A 14,063-nucleotide genomic window follows, 5' to 3' on the forward strand; every position below is an offset into this window, starting at 1 on the left:
GCATATGAATAAATCAATTTTTTTCTTACCTTAAAATTTGACTTTTTTCCCTGTGGGCTGTTAGGCTCGCGGGGGCTGAAAATGCTTTATTTTATTGCGTCATTCTTGGCGCTGACTTTTTTGGCGCAAAAAAAAATAATAATAATAATAATTTTTTTTCTGTTTACGTGTCGCCGGAAGTTGCGTCATTTTTGATATTTTTTTGCGCCAAAAGTGTCGGCGTTCTGGATGTGGCGTCATTTTTGGCTCCAAAAGCATTTAGGCGCCAAATAATGTGGGCGTCTTTTTTGGCGCTAAAAAATATGGGCGTCACTATTGTCTCCACATTATTTAAGTCTCATTATTTATTGCTTCTGGTTGCTAGAAGCTTGTTCACTGGCATTTTTTCCCATTCCTGAAACTGTCATTTAAGGAATTTGATCAATTTTGCTTTATATGTTGTTTTTTCTATTACATATTGCAAGATGTCCCAGATTGACACTGAGTCAGAAGATACTTCTGGAAAAACGCTGCCTGGTGCTGGATCGACCAAAGTTAAGTGTATCTGCTGTAAACTTGTGGTATCTGTTCCTCCAGCTGTTGTTTGTAATGAATGTCATGACAAACTTGTTAATGCAGATAATATTTCCTTTAGTAATGTTACATTACCTGTTGCTGTTCCGTCAACATCTAATACTCAGAGTGTTCCTGTTAACATAAGAGATTTTGTTTCTAAATCCATTAAGAAGGCTATGTCTGTTATTCCTCCTTCTAGTAAACGTAAAAGGTCTTTTAAAACTTCTCATTTTTCAGATGAATTTTTAAATGAACATCATCATTCTGATTCTGATAATGGTTCCTCTGGTTCAGAGGATTCTGTCTCAGAGGTTGATGCTGATAAATCTTCATATTTATTCAAAATGGAATTTATTCGTTCTTTACTTAAAGAAGTCTTAATTGCATTAGAAATAGAGGATTCTGGTCCTCTTGATACTAAATCTAAACGTTTAAATAAGGTTTTTAAATCTCCTGTAGTTATTCCAGAAGTTTTTCCTGTCCCTGATGCTATTTCTGAAGTAATCTCCAGGGAATGGAATAATTTGGGTAATTCATTTACTCCTTCTAAACGTTTTAAGCAATTATATCCTGTGCCATCTGACAGATTAGAATTTTGGGACAAAATCCCTAAAGTTGATGGGGTTGTCTCTACTCTTGCTAAACGTACTACTATTCCTACGGCAGATAGTACTTCCTTTAAGGATCCTTTAGATAGGAAGATTGAATCCTTTCTAAGAAAAGCTTACTTATGTTCAGGTAATCTTCTTAGACCTGCTATATCTTTAGCGGATGTTGCTGCAGCTTCAACTTTTTGGTTAGAAGCTTTAGCGCAACAAATAACAGATCATAATTCTCATAGCATTGTTAATCTTCTTCAACATGCTAATAACTTTATTTGTGATGCCATCTTTGATATCATTAGAGTTGATGTCAGGTATATGTCTCTAGCTATTTTAGCTAGAAGAGCTTTATGGCTTAAACTTGGAATGCTGATATGTCTTCTAAGTCAACTTTGCTTTCCCTTTCTTTCCAGGGTAATAAATTATTTGGTTCTCAGTTGGATTCTATTATCTCAACTGTTACTGGAGGGAAAGGAACTTTTTTACCACAGGATAAAAAATCTAAAGGTAAATTTAGGTCTAATAATAGTTTTCGTTCCTTTCGTCACAATAAGGAACAAAAGCCTGATCCTTCACCCACAGGAGCGGTATCAGTTTGGAAACCAATCCAAGCCTTTTAGAAAACCAAAGCCAGCTCCCAAGTCCACATGAAGGTGCGGCCCTCATTCCAGCCCAGCTGGTAGGGGGCAGATTACGATTTTTCAAAGAAATTTGGATCAATTCAATTCACAAATCTTTGGATTCAAAACATTGTTTCAGAAGGGTACAGAATTGGCTTCAAGATAAGGCCTCCTGCAAAAAGATTTTTTCTTTCCCGTGTCCCAGTAAATCCAGCGAAGGCTCAAGCATTTCTGAAATGTGTTTCAGATCTAGAGTTGGCTGGAGTAATTATGCCAGTTCCAGTTCTGGAACAGGGGCTGGGGTTTTATTCAAATCTCTTCATTGTACCAAAGAAGAATTCCTTCAGACCAGTTCTGGATCTAAAAATATTGAATCATTATGTAAGGATACCAACTTTCAAAATGGTAACTATAAGGACTATCCTGCCTTTTGTTCAGCAAGGGCATTATATGTCCACAATAGATTTACAGGATGCATATCTGCATATTCCTATTCATCCAGATCACTATCAGTTTCTGAGATTCTCTTTCCTAGACAAGCATTACCAGTTTGTGCCTCTGCCGTTTGGCCTAGCAACAGCTCCAAGAATTTTTAAAAAGGTTCTCGGTGCCCTTCTGTCTGTAATCAGAGAACAGGGTATTGTGGTATTTCCTTATTTGGACGATATCTTGGTACTTGCTCAGTCTTTACATTTAGCAGAATCTCATACGAATCGACTTGTGTTGTTTCTTCAAGATCATGGTTGGAGGATCAATTTACCGAAAAGTTCATTGATTCCTCAGACAAGGGTAACCTTTTTAGGTTTCCAGATAGATTCAGTGTCCATGACTCTGTCTGACAGACAAGAGTCTAAAATTGATTTCAGCTTGTCGAAACCTTCAATCACAATCATTCCCTTAGGTAGCCTTATGAATGGAAATTCTAGGTCTTATGACTGCTGCATCGGACGCGATCCCCTTTGCTCGTTTTCACATGTGACCTCTTCAGCTCTGTATGCTGAACCAGTGGTGCAGGGATTACACAAAGATATCTCAATTAATATCTTTAAAACCGATTGTACGACACTCTCTGACGTGGTGGACAGATCAACATTGTTTAGTTCAAGGGGCTTCTTTTGTTCTTCCGACCTGGACTGTAATTTCAACAGATGCAAGTCTGACAGGTTGGGGAGCTGTTTGGGGGTCTCTGACAGCACAAGGGGTTTGGGAATCTCAGGAGGTGAGATTACCAATCAATATTTTGGAACTCCGTGCAATTTTCAGAGCTCTTCAGTCATGGCCTTTTCTAAAGAGAGAATCGTTCATTTGTTTTCAGACAGACAATGTCACAACTGAGGCATACATCAATCATCAAGGAGAGGGACTCACAGTCCTCTGGCTATGAAAGAAGTATCTCGAATACTGGTATGGGCGGAATCCAGCTCCTGTCTAGTTTCTGCGGTTCATATCCCAGGTATAGACAATTGGGAAGCGGATTATCTCAGCCGCCAAACGTTACATCCGGGCGAATGGTCTCTTCACCCAGAGGTATTTCTTCAGATTGTTCAAATGTGGGGACTTCCAGAAATAGATATGATGGCTTCTCATCTAAACAAGAATCTTCCCAGGTATCTGTCCAGATCCAGGGATCCTCAAGCGGAAGCAGTGGATGCATTGTCACTTCCTTGGAAGTATCATCCTGCCTATATCTTTCCGCCTCTAGTTCTTCTTCCAAGAGTAATCTACAAGATTCTGAAGGAATGCTCGTTTGTTCTGCTGGTAGCTCCAGCATGGCCTCACAGGTTTTGGTATGCGGATCTTGTCCGGATGGCCTCTTGCAACCCGTGGACTCTTCCGTTAAGACCAGATCTTCTGTCGCAAGGTCCTTTTTTCCATCAGGATCTCAAATCCTTAAATTTAAAGGTATGGAAATTGAACGCTTGATTCTTAGTCAAAGAGGTTTCTCTGACTCTGTGATTAATACTATGTTACAGGCTCGTAAATCTGTATCTAGGAAGATATATTATCGAGTCTGGAAGACTTACATTTCTTGGTGTCTTTCTCATCATTTTTCCTGGCATTCTTTTAAAATTCCGAGAATTTTACAGTTTCTTCAGGATGGTTTGGATAAAGGTTTGTCTGCAAGTTCCTTGAAAGGACAAATCTCTGCTCTTTCTGTTCTTTTTCACAGAAAGATTGCTAATCTTCCTGATATTCATTGTTTTGTACAAGCTTTGGTTCGTATAAAACCTGTCATTAAGTCAATTTCTCCTCCTTGGAGTTTGAATTTGGTTCTGGGGGCTCTTCAAGCTCCTCCGTTTGAACCTATGCATTCATTGGACATTAAATTACTTTCTTGGAAAGTTTTGTTTCTTTTGGCCATCTCTTCTGCTAGAAGAGTTTCTGAATTATCTGCTCTTTCTTGTGTGTCTCCTTTTCAGATTTTTCATCAGGATAAGGCGGTGTTGCGAACTTCTTTTAAATTTTTACCTAAGGTTGTGAATTCTAACAACATTAGTAGAGAAATTGTGGTTCCTTCATTATGTCCTAATCCTAAGAATTCTAAGGAGAGATCATTGCATTCTTTGGATGTAGTTAGAGCTTTGAAATATTATGTTGAAGCTACTAAGAATTTCCGAAAGACTTCTAGTCTATTTGTTATCTTTTCCGGTTCTAGGAAAGGTCAGAAGGCCTCTGCCATTTCTTTGGCATCTTGGTTGAAATCTTTAATTCATCATGCTTATGTCGAGTCGGGTAAAACTCCGCCTCAAAGGATTACAGCTCATTCTACTAGGTCAGTTTCTACTTCCTGGGCGTTTAGGAATGAAGCTTCGGTTGATCAGATTTGCAAAGCAGCAACTTGGTCTTCTTTGCATACTTTTACTAAATTCTACCATTTTGATGTGTTTTCTTCTTCTGAAGCAGTTTTTGGTAGAAAAGTACTTCAGGCAGCTGCTTAGTTTGATTCTTCTGCTTATAATTTCAGTTTTTTTCATTATAAGATTTAAACTTTATTTTGGGTGTGGATTATTTTCAGCGGAATTGGCTGTCTTTATTTTATCCCTCCCTCTCTAGTGACTCTTGCGTGGAAGATCCACATCTTGGGTAGTCATTATCCCATACGTCACTAGCTCATGGACTCTTACTAATTACATGAAAGAAAACATAATTTATGTAAGAACTTACCTGATAAATTCATTTCTTTCATATTAGCAAGAGTCCATGAGGCCCACCCTTTTTGTGGTGGTTATGATTTTTTTGTATAAAGCACAATTATTCCAATTCCTTATTTTTTATGCTTTCGCACTTTTTTCTTATCACCCCACTTCTTGGCTATGCGTTAAACTGATTTGTGGGTGTGGTGAGGGGTGTATTATAGGCATTTTGAGGTTTGGGAAACTTTGCCCCTCCTGGTAGGAATGTATATCTCTTACGTCACTAGCTCATGGACTCTTGCTAATATGAAAGAAATGAATTTATCAGGTAAGTTCTTACATAAATTATGTTTTTTTTTTTCTTTTCTTGTTCAGAACTTAATGGTACATGAAGCATGCAATTTTAAGAGTTTCCAATTTACTTCTTTTTGCATATTTACTTTGGTCTCTTGTTATTCTCTGTTGGAAATACATATGGAGGTAGTGTGCATGTTTGGAGCACTAAGTGACAGCAATAAAAGGGCTGCCATTTAGTGCTCTTGCAAATGTATCACATTCTTGTAAAACTGCTGCCTAATAGTGGTGCAGATACGTACACGTTCCTGAGCTTATTTTCCTGCTTTTCAGCAAAGGGTACCAAGAAAGAAGAAAATTTCATAACCAGTAAATTAGAAAGTTGTCTAAAATGACATGTTCTATCCGAATAATAGAATCTATTTTTTCTTTAAAGGGACATGAGTAGTAATACAGTGCAATATACTTTATTTTGCCACCTTTTAGTGTAATTTAGCTCTGAAAATGTTGAATATATTTCTAATTATCAGAACTTGAAATGCACCCTGCCAACTTCTCAAGTCTAATTCTGCTAGATATTTGTCTCTAATTGGCTATTAACAGATATCAACGGCAAAACATTGCACTGTATTTGAACAATATGAGTTTAGTTAGCCTTGTCTGCAGACTCAAGCTTGAATTGGCTACTCTAAATAAGGCAGATGGTGGATGGAGTTGCAGAAAAAAAAATTGACTTGTCTTATTTACGTTAGCAGCCAACACAACAGAAATGCATGTCCCTTTTAAGTGTTGTTTGTAATATCCAAAAATATTTGGCTTGTTGGACATCTCATTTCGAAACCATGGGCATTAATATGGAGTTGTCTTCACCTTTACCACATCTCTAAAGGCTTTTTGCTGTTATGACCGTGGTCAGTAGGCTTCTTATCCCTGCATCAAGTGGAAAGGTAAAGAAAAATACCAGGACTAAAGTAAATTGGATTAAAGGAATGAGGTAGAGTAGAAAAAGCTGCAACAACAAGATGAAAGTAATCTTCCTGGGTACCAGGGGGGCAACACAAAAAAGTAGGTCACTAGGCAAAACAGGATTAAGCAACAGGTGGACAGACCAAACCTTCAATGTACCAGAGGGCAAGGCAAAAGGGTAGGTCACAAAGTAAAGCAGGATTAAACAATGTAGAAAAACAACCTAGGTAACACAGAGGTAGACCTATACTTGGGCAAGGAAGTCAGAGTGAGGCTGCATTAAATAGGTGCAAGTTCACACCAAAAGTGGCGCAAGTGTGGGCGCAAAGATGCACTCAAAAGTAAAGTCAAAGGTGTGCCTGAAAAGGCACAGCACCCGAGAGTGATGCCACAATAGCGCTGATGGCACATCTACAAGATTTTTAAGTGTGTCTGTAGGAATCTGGGTCCATTCAGCCTAAATAGCATTTGTGAGGACGTCACTGATGTTGAAATAGGTCTGGCTAGCAGTTCCTCCACACCAAACTTATCAATTCATGTCTTCATGGACCTCACTTTTTTCAAAGGGGCAAAGTCATGCAGGAACAGGAAAGGGCCTTCTTCAAACAGTAGCCACATAGTTGGAAGCTACCAGTTGCCTAAAATGTCTATGTATCATATAGTATTAACATGACTTTTCACTGGAACTAAGGGGCCTAGCCCAAACTCTGAAAACAAGACTATTAATCCTCCGGCACCAAACTTTACAGTGGGTGCTATGCATTTTGGTATGTAGCATTCTCCTGGCATACGCCACACCCAGGTTCTTCCATCAGACTGCTAGATGCTTGATTCATCGCTCCAGAGTCCAGTTGTGGCATGCTTTACACCACTCCAGCCGATGCTTGGCATTGTGGATGTTGATGTGAAGCTTGTGTACTGCTGCTCGGCCTTGGAAACCCATTTTGTGAAGCTCCCCATGCAAAGTCCTTGTGCTTATATTCCTTCCACAGGTAGTTTTTAACTTTATAACAAGTGATTTTTTTTACGCTGAATGCGCTTCAACTGCTGCCCTGTCTGTGAGTTTGTGTGTTCTACCTCTTTGTGGCTGGGCTGTTGTTGCTACTAAACACTTTACCATTAAAATAATTACTGGAAATTTCTGGGGCAGATCTGGCTGGGCAGAAATTTAACATACTGACTTGAGGCAAAAGTGGCGTCCTATGACAGTTCTACGTTTAAAGTGACTGAGCTCTTCAGTATGACCCATTGGGCTTTCAATGGTTTTTCTATAGCGATTTTATGTGCTGAATTTTATGCACTGGTTAACAATGGGTGTGACTGAAACACCTGAACTGTCAACATACGTTTGGCCAAATACTGTATATATGTACAATGCTATGCTCAAACAATTGTGCGAATAAATCACATGGTCTTCTATAAGTATTGAGTTTGGTTGGTTTAGATTGCTGTATGCAGGCCTTCTCATTAAATTGTGATTGGCATTAACCGAGAACTGCCACATGTGCTAGAGTAATAAAATGTGTGTAAGCATTATTTATTTCATACAGATGGTGAGAGTCCAAGATCCATTACTCCTGGGAATTACTTTTCCCTGCCACTAGGAGGAGGCAAATATTCCCAAAGCCCTATAAAACCCCTCCCATTTCACTAGTTAATCAGTCTTGTCTTTGCTTTTGCTGGAGGAAAGTGAAGAATGAAGATGTGCAGATTATTCTTCAGAGAGAGTAGATGCCCATTTTCCCTCAGTGCCAGGAGTGTGTTTTTAGGTGCGCAACATACTTAATGTTGCGCATTGCGGGTGGAAACTTCTCCAGCATGGAGAGCGTTAATTACTTTCCCGCCATTTTGTCTGCGCACTTGTTTTTCACTCTCTCATGGTGGCCATAGTAGCAAGTAAGTCTTCTATGGAATTTTTAATGTGCTGAGGGGTCGGAGGAATCGCTCGAAAAAAAGGTTAAAATAGTCTGGCGTGTCTAGGATGGGTGTTCTTCTCTAGTACTTTGCCAATTGCTATCCTTTTAATCTACTGTTCCATGGGTGGTTTATTAACCTTGCACCTGGTACACACGGAATTAACTCCTGGTGGGGTTAAGTATCCTTCTGGTATGTTAGTATTTTCTATGCATTACAGTAATTTTTAAATACAATAAATTATGTGTGCTTTGCGACCTAGTTCATGCTACGTTTGTATTAGACCTAATTGGGGCTTTGGGTAATTTTCTGTTTGACTGGAGAGGGACCTTTGTTTGTCCTACAAGATTTCTAGAACTGGGGGTTAGCACTCCAAGGCGCTCTGGTATTGGTATAAGTCCATATACTTTCTTTGAGGTGTGTACTTTTCTTAGTGTGCAAGTATTGCTCTGTATGTTCACAATTTACTTGCTTTGTTTTAACACATTAGTCTGCTTGTGATCCTCTTAAGGGGACAGTACACTAATATTTGTATATAAAATGTTATTATATACATCATTAAACAACTTTGCAAAGTTTTGCATCTATTTTTCGTTTGGTTTAGCCCTGAATATTGAGCATTTTCTAATTCAAATACATTTGAATGCACCAGGCTCACTTTTCAAAGCTACTACGGCTGACTCTCTGCCTTTGTTTTTAACTGTTTTTATATATATATATATATATATATATATATATATATATATATAATTTATTTATAAATGACATTGGCAAAGTAAATTATTGCAGACATCAGAGGATGAATACCAAAAGCAATAACAATGAAAGCAGTCAAAAATACACTGTCCATTTGTTAAGGGAATGTTCCTCCTTCAGGGGAGATGTACATGTATAATGAAGGTCATCTAAAGTCTTTAACTGTTATCAACTGTTTTGATGTACGTGGCTAATCAGATAGTTTGCTGCCTAAAGTTAAAACTGATTGCTTCAACCATGGCACTTGGGTGCTTGTGTTTGACTATTGATAATTGGTTGCTGTTAAAGATACTATGCTCTGGAAACACAGTTATTCTTTTCCTTCCTAAAATATGGAGAGTCCACGGCTTCATTCCTTACTGTTGGGAAATACAACACCTGGCCACCAGGAGGAGGCAAAGACACCCCAGCCAAAGGCTTACATATCCCTCCCACTGCCTCATTACCCTAGTCATTCTTTGCCTTTCGTCACATTAGGAGGTTGCAGAGAATTTTCAGAGGATTCGGAGAGTCCTGAAAAAGGGTATCTGCCCTTCGAGATAGGACTGGAGTTTTAAGTAGTCATGTCAACCTCTCAGTGAGATTATTGATGAAAGTTAGAGTCTGGAGATGCAGGGAAAGTTTTTCTGCGAAACCATCCAGACTACTGCTAACAACTCATAAGCAATCAGTGTTGACGAGTTTCACTGCCTGCTTTCTCTCACTCAAGTCCATGTCAGGAGCGCTGCTATAAGACTGTCACACTTCTGTTCCACAGCATGGATCCTGGAGGTAATATCGTTTCAATGTTTACACATAAAACGCTATAACGGCGTCAGTGTGGCTCCTTTATACCTTGATAGGATCCAGGGTTAATATCCTCTGAAGGGGGTTTATTGAACAGTTGGGGTTATATAATCAGTGTATTAATTATTTACATGCTGCTTTGTGGGATTTTTTCCTGGGCTGATAGACTGTGTGTTTTTGGCTGGAACAAACAGGTTTCACTTTCGTTTTTGATAGTGTTGCACAGCCCCTATTACTTGCCGTAATTGTAATAACAGGGGAAGTACTGTCTTGCACTCCATGTGACCGGGTGTGGTCTATGTTAATTTCCTCCATTCTGGCTGAGACTTGAACCTGAGGAGAGCTTTTCCTGTCTGGGTCTAGGAGGTGGTGAGTGCCCCAGCCATTGTGAGTATAAAGGTGCAGTTTTCTATAATAAAAAATGTTTTTATTTGTGTCCTCCTGTGGTTATAACCTGAGCTATGGAGGACTCTGACATGTTAGAAGGTACTCCTTCTCTACTAAATCATACCTGTTTATATTGTGAGAAGGTCGTGGTTTTCCCGCCTACTCAATTATGTTCCACATGCCTTAACACCGTTATAAAGTCTAAGAAGGGAGACAAACCTGCTAAGGCTCTTAGTCTCTCTGAGCCGTCTACCTCTCAGGACTCCTGTGAAATTACTACCCTTGCTACATTATCCACTCCACATGCAGTTCCCCATAGCACATCTAATCCTTTATCTGGAGGGGGCCTTCTTCCTGCGGACTTTGCCGCACAGTTACAAACAGCGGTGTCTGCGGCCCTGCATTACCTCGCTCTAACAAATGCAAGAGAGGTTAAACATAGCTCTCCTGACCTGGAGTCGTCTAAATATTTATCAGATTTAGCTATTATGTCCTAGTTATCCAATTATGAGTTAACCTCTGTAGTTTCAGAGGGTGAACTTCCTGGGTCGGAGTCCTTAGCGTCTAAGCCTCCTGCTGCAGAGGAACTGTCCTTTAGATTTAAAATTGAGCACTGTCTACGTTAGAGGTTTCAGAGGCCACTCTGCCTGAAGAACCTATGATACCTAAAGTAGACTGAGTTTACAAAGACAGGAAAGTTCCTTTGACTTTTCCTGTGCTGGTTAAGATGGGGAACATTATTAAGAACGAATGGGAAAGAATTGGTTCTTCCCTTTTCCCCCTCGTCTACTTTTAAAACGTTGGTCCTGGACTCTCAACTGGATTTGTGGGGCTGCATTCCTAAGGTGGATGGTGCTATCTCTACACTTGCTAAACGTACTACTATACCTCTTGAGGATAGTTCTTCGTTCAGAGAGCGGATGGATAAGAAAATGGAAACCTTTCTCAGAAAGATGTTTCAACATACAGGATTTTTGTTTCAACTGGCGGCTGCAGTTTCCGCGGTTACCGGAGAGGCTACCTACTGGTGCAACTCTTTGTCGGAACTCATTGAGGTGGAGTCTCCCCTCGAGGATATTCAAGACAGAATTAAAGCTCTGAGAATTGCTAATTCTTTTATCTGTGATGAGAAAATGCTAATTATTTGCCTAAATGCAAGGGCCTCTGGCTTTGGGATCCTAACTTGAAGTTTTGGTCTGCGGATATGACTTCTAAGTCCAGACTCCTTTTTCTTTCCTTCAAGGGAAATATTTTATTTGGTCCAGACCTGGACTCCATTCCATCTACGGTTACCAGAGGCAAGGGTGCCTTCCTACCACAAGATCAGAGGTCTAAGTGACGACAATCTTCTAATTTTTGTTCCTTTCGTTCTGACAAATCCCAACAACAGCAATCCTCCTCCAAGCCCGAGCAACCCAAGAGTACTTGGAAGCTGGCAGTCCTGGAATAAATCCAATCAGAATAAGAAGCCCGCCAAAAATAAATCATCATGAAGGGGTGGATTGTGTAGGGGGCAGACTGTCTCTTTTTTCAGATGCCTGGTTCAAGGACGTACAGGATCCGTGGGTCCTGGAGGGGGTATCTCGGGTTTCAAATCTCATCCGCCAAGGGGCAGATTCCTTGTCTCGAATCTGTCTACCAGACCAGAAAAGAGGGATGCCTTTCTAGGGTGTGTTCGGAAGTTGTCACAGTGCCTAACAAAGAAAGAGATTTGGAGTTTTATTCAAACCTTTTCATGGTCCCAAAGAAGGAGGGAACTTTCTGCCCAATTCTGGACCTAAATTGCTTAAACAAATTTCAGTGTCCCTTCCTTCAAGATGGAGACGGTAAGGTCCATCCTTCCTTTAATTCAGGAAGGCCAGTTTATAACCACTAAAGATCTGAAGGATGCTTACCTTCATGTTCCAATCCACAGGGAACACTTTTTCAATTCCTGAGGTTTGCATTCCTGGACCAGCACTTCCAGTTCATTGCTCTTCCGTTTAGCCTGGCTACTGCTCCAAGAATCTTTACGAAGGTTCTGGGGGCTCTTCTAGCCATTGCCAGGACTCAGGGAATTGCAGTAGCCCCATACTTGGAAGATATTCTGGTGCAAGCACCATCCTTTCATCTTGCGGAAGAATTCTCTGAGTCCCTTTTCAGTCTTCTTCGATCACATGGATGGAAGATAAACTTGGAAAAGTGTTCTCTTATCCCAAGTACCAGGGTGGAATCCCTGGGTACTATAATAGACTCTATATCCATGAGGATATTTAACAGACCATGTCTTGCCCTCCGGACCTCCTTGAGTTCCTCTGTGGCTTAGTGTATGGAGGTGATTGGTCTCAGGGTGTCCTGCATGGATTTCATACCTTTTGCCAGGTTCTGTCTCAGACCTTTACAACTGTGCATGCTAAGGCAGTGGAGCGGCGATCATTCAGATCTGTCTCAACAGATTGTATTAGACAGCCGGTCGAGAGAATCGCTCTCTTGATTGCTCTGTCCAAATCATCTGTCCCGAGGGACATGCTTCTTAAGACCATCCTGGGAGATTGTGACTACGGACGCAAGCCTATCCGGATGGGGAACTGTTTGGGGTGCCTGGAAGGCACAGGGGCTGTGGACTCAGGAGGAGTATGTTCTAATCTAAGCGCTACAAAGAAAATCTATAAGTCATTCAGTAATAAAGTTAAAGCGAAAATTTATTTTACACTTTCTGTATCAATGAAACATGTCTAAATAATAGTCCAATGTATGTTAAATGTTTAAAACATCAATGTGTGTTAAATGTTTTATACACTTAAAAGTTTCCTAATAATAATAACAATGTGTTCATGTACTGGTGTACACATTCACACACTCTCATCCAAACCTTAAAAAATAGTAAGTAAAAACAATGCAAAACACAATGCCGCTGTGCAGAAAAAAGTTCCAAAAACTGCAATTTGTGCTACACGCAGTGACGTAGGTCACTGTGTCCTTTGGTCGTGTGTCCTTTGGTCTGGGAAAAGGCAAAAAGATCAGATCCCAGATCAATCAGAGGAAAACGAAGAACTGCAAAGTGGCTAGGAGGATCCAGACGTGACGTAGGGTGAACCTAGGAGAGATTGGCTACCCGCGGTCACGTGATCCATCCAGGAAGTACGGAGGAAGTCCAAGCACAACAGAAGTAGTCGCTACACAGTACATTCCCATCGGGAGGTAAGAGATTGGGAAGACCAAAGGACACACGACGTAACAGCACAATGACCTACACAGCAGAGTATTGATACAGTCACAAGAGGTAGGAGAAAACCGTGATAATTCACGGATGCATATGAGTAACTGACTACCAGATACTGTTTGTCTTTATTGCTGTTGTCTTCATTGCTGAAACAGAGAAGGAAAAATAAAGAAGGGAAAAGTAAAGAGTGGAAAGTACTTTTTAAGACAAGAAAATTCCCTCCAAAGACCCTTTATTATTATTTATATTTATTTTTTCTCGAGTCCCCGCACCTTTATATTGAGAACAAGTCTGATAAAGATTGAGAATAAGTCTGATAAAGTTTAATAAAGACTAACAATTGGAAAGTATTCAAAATTATTGAAGATTAGTGCCTGGTGGCATGGTGTATAGCACAAATTGCAGTTTTTGGAACTTTTTCTGCACAGTGGCATTCAATATCAACATTGTGTTTTGCATTGTTTTTACTTACTATTTTTTAAGGTTTGGGTGAGTGTGTGAATGTGTACACAGGTGTATCAACAAATTGTTGTTACTATTCTTATTTGGAAACCTTTAAGTGTTTTAAACATTTAACACACATTGGTGTTTTAAACATTTAACATATATTGGAGTATTTTTTAGACATATGTTTCATTGATACAGAAACTGTAGAATAAATTTTCGCTTTAACTTTATTACTGAATGACTTATAGATTTTCAGTGTAGCGCTTAGATTAAACCATACATCTTACATATATTAACCCTTTACACCAAGGAATGCACCATCTTTTGTGATTATATATACTTGTTTTTTACAAATTAATTTTGGGATAATTTGTATTTTGTAGGTGGCAGTGTTTTTTTT

The 14,063-nt window shown here is 39.7% G+C and overlaps 1 protein-coding gene across 3 annotated transcripts in view; it reads left to right on the forward strand.

Moving 5' to 3' along the window:
* RPS6KA5 (ribosomal protein S6 kinase A5) overlaps positions 1-14,063 on the forward strand; it is a 589,637-nt gene that overhangs the window by 284,533 nt on the left and 291,041 nt on the right. The window lies entirely within an intron of this gene.

This window comes from Bombina bombina, chromosome 1 (genome assembly GCF_027579735.1).
Source record: "Bombina bombina isolate aBomBom1 chromosome 1, aBomBom1.pri, whole genome shotgun sequence".
Classification (NCBI taxonomy): domain Eukaryota; kingdom Metazoa; phylum Chordata; class Amphibia; order Anura; family Bombinatoridae; genus Bombina; species Bombina bombina.